The sequence below is a fragment of the Nelumbo lutea genome, chromosome 3 (assembly GCF_056320005.1).
Source record: "Nelumbo lutea isolate HS-2025 chromosome 3, American lotus-T2T, whole genome shotgun sequence".
NCBI classification, from domain to species: Eukaryota; Viridiplantae; Streptophyta; class Magnoliopsida; order Proteales; family Nelumbonaceae; genus Nelumbo; species Nelumbo lutea.
Window position 1 is genome coordinate 40,395,729 of NC_142686.1, and position 2,803 is coordinate 40,398,531.

The window sequence follows — 2,803 nt, forward strand, 5'->3', positions numbered from 1 at the left end:
ATAGAGTTGTTGAATCGACGTTGGTCGTCTGAGAGCCATCTGCTATTTGAAATTCTGCTAAAGAACAAGGTGATTCTAAAAAACTTTCATTTTGTGATCTGAATGCTATGGTTGGCCATCCCTTGCCCAAAGCCTTCATGAAGAACATTGAAACACCTTGTGAGAACTAAGAAATAGTTCGCACCTGCGAGAGCTTCCAAAAGTGATGCAGTCGAAGGTTTTTGTTTGAAGGGTTTAAGAAGGAAGGATATCGTACTATGTTACATTTTAGAACGTTAGTGCAATGTGCGATCGTTGACCCTGATTTTGAGATACACATATTTGAACCATCAAATGGTGGGCGGAGTTGGCGGTGTTGGGCAGAGGCGGAGGCATTGTCGGAAGTTGTCAGAGGCAATAACACTGATGAATGATTTGCAAGAGGGAGAAGATGAACAATAATTTTACTTTTATTTGATATTATTTTAAAAAAGTTAACCTAATTTTGAAATTTTATTAAAAATAAAAAGAGTGACTGATAACCCAGGGTCATAATTTGTAAACTCAAAGTACATTTGGGGTAGGTGCCAACTCAGAATTGATGCCAATTCATGGGTGGACATGAGTGCATGGAGCGTGGTTTTTGGATTTTCTAAATATTTATAGCTTTGCTGTGGGAATCAGAAATCTGCATTAGGCATGTTTGTACTTTTCCATTAAAAATATTACTTTTATTGATATTATGGCCCAAAAAATTGTCCTTATCTACTATAATCCCGATTTAATGAAGTGGCTTAAAAGGAATGGAATCTACTCCTCACATATGGGTAATTCACAGACACATCCACCGTACATTAAAAACATCTTCTATGAATAATAACTTATAAGTACGAAAGATGTTTTCAATACATAAGAGAATGTGCGTGTGAGGTCAGTGTGAAACACCCTCTGGAAGGAGAAAGGCCAAAGTATGTTTTGCTTCAAATATGTTTTTCTGAAGCATCCAATATCCCAAAATATGTGTATTCTCACTTATATTTATATGTGAAAGTAAAATATAAAGGTAGGTATCAAATTCCGATTGTCTGAGCTTTACATGTCAAAGATGATTAAGGAAAGAGAAAACAGTCTTTGAAAAAAGAAAACTCATCATTAATTGGGGTGGTTAACGGGATGGGGATGGGCTACCCCACTCCTGTAGGGGTGGCTGAATTGTTTTCTCGTGACTGACATGGCCCCTTCTTCATGGTGGACTTTCATGATATTTTGTCCATAATTTCTTTTTTATATAATTAACTCTATTTATACTCTGGCGTAACTAATATGCATGGTCAGATTAAATCAAAATCTGATCCAAAGTCCAAAGTATCGGAATACTTGGACCTAACGGAATCCAATCCGGATCGGATCCCATTACAGACGTAATATTGCAATGAAGGTAGGTTATTGCCAGGTGCCTACTAGATCTGGTCCGCGAGTTTAAATCAGCCCCCCACAATACTGCCCCTTATAAAGTCCAACAGCACATTTCCGCCATATATTGAGAATATCTCCTGATGATGACATCATCCCAGTCATTATCATTCGGAGATGTTCCGAATACCGGCGGGAACGTACTGTGCGACGTTGTGGGGGTGATTTAGAGGACAACTTTTGTCATGAATATCAATAAAAAATAATATTTTTATAAAATAATTAAAATAAGATAATTTTTAAAGAAATGTATATCAAAGAAGAGGAAGACGATGAAATCATATTTTTTCGCCCTGAATAAGGCCCTTATCTGCTAGAAACCCATTACATTATCCATGAGACCATGACTATGAGTGAATAGGTGATGGATGGAATGACTCTATTCGCCTCTACAAGAGGAGAGCAAGACCGGATGGATGGATGCCCTTTTAGTTGCAGAGTTCTGGTTGTAACCAAAAAAGAAAATTTTCATGTCTGTCGCTGATGGAAGTTATGGAACAGCGGCCGATCCATATTCCGATTACATGATTGTTGTATCTACGATAAAAGTGCAATTTCTTCGGACATCGTCGGTATTAGACTACCACACACCTAATTAATAGCTTTTCCTCCTAACTCCTTAGTCCTGCTTATATGGAGCTTTTACTACTTTACTAACTACAGATTTGCAGTGGAGAATCCAACACGTCGGATTTATTCATGCCTAGTTAAAGAAGACGATGAATCCGACGGTGCTGAGATTCGGAAAATTTTGGACGAGCACAATGGAAAAAAAATGTAAATTTGAGAAATAGGAGGTAATAGAAAATCTCGCGTTGCCGGTGACGTTGGGAACAGTCTGTGGACACTCTGCGTCGATGTAAAGTGGACCTTTGTTAGACCAAGCGTTCAAGATCTGCTGATAATCAAGCTTCAACGACAGGCGACCTTGCAGCGGCTGATTCTGATGGTGATACGCCCATGGTTATAGGTCAGCAGCGGCGGCACAGCTACTAATCTCTTCGTCCTTAATCTCCACCACTCTGAATAGAATACCCACCTCTTCTCACCAGCATTCCTACCCTGATAATGCCTAATGCCGTGCGAGCAAGCGAACTCGCTCCCTCATCACTATTATGTGTCCCACGGCTATAGGCATAGGTTAGGGAGGATGGGGACAAGGAGTCCTCATCAAAAGACAACACTACGCTACTCCCATCCCCGGCACACCCGCCAAGGAGACCGTTCAAGGTTGCTCCGCCTCTGTCGTCGTCGTGGAAGAAATATTTCACGTTGTGTTGATTAAGAACGTCTTTCTCTTGTAAAAGATTTTCTGGGTGTAATGGAAAAAGGTTGAGTTGAGGATGGCTCA

General features: G+C 40.0%; 1 long non-coding RNA gene across 1 annotated transcript; it reads left to right on the forward strand.

Annotated features, from left to right (window-relative positions):
• The first annotated feature begins 1,732 nt into the window (after nt 1–1,732).
• On the forward strand, nt 1,733–2,803 carry LOC148864428 (uncharacterized). The gene is made up of 2 exons (XR_016110544.1): nt 1,733–2,024; nt 2,116–2,803. It is a non-coding gene; the product is annotated as an uncharacterized LOC148864428 (long non-coding RNA).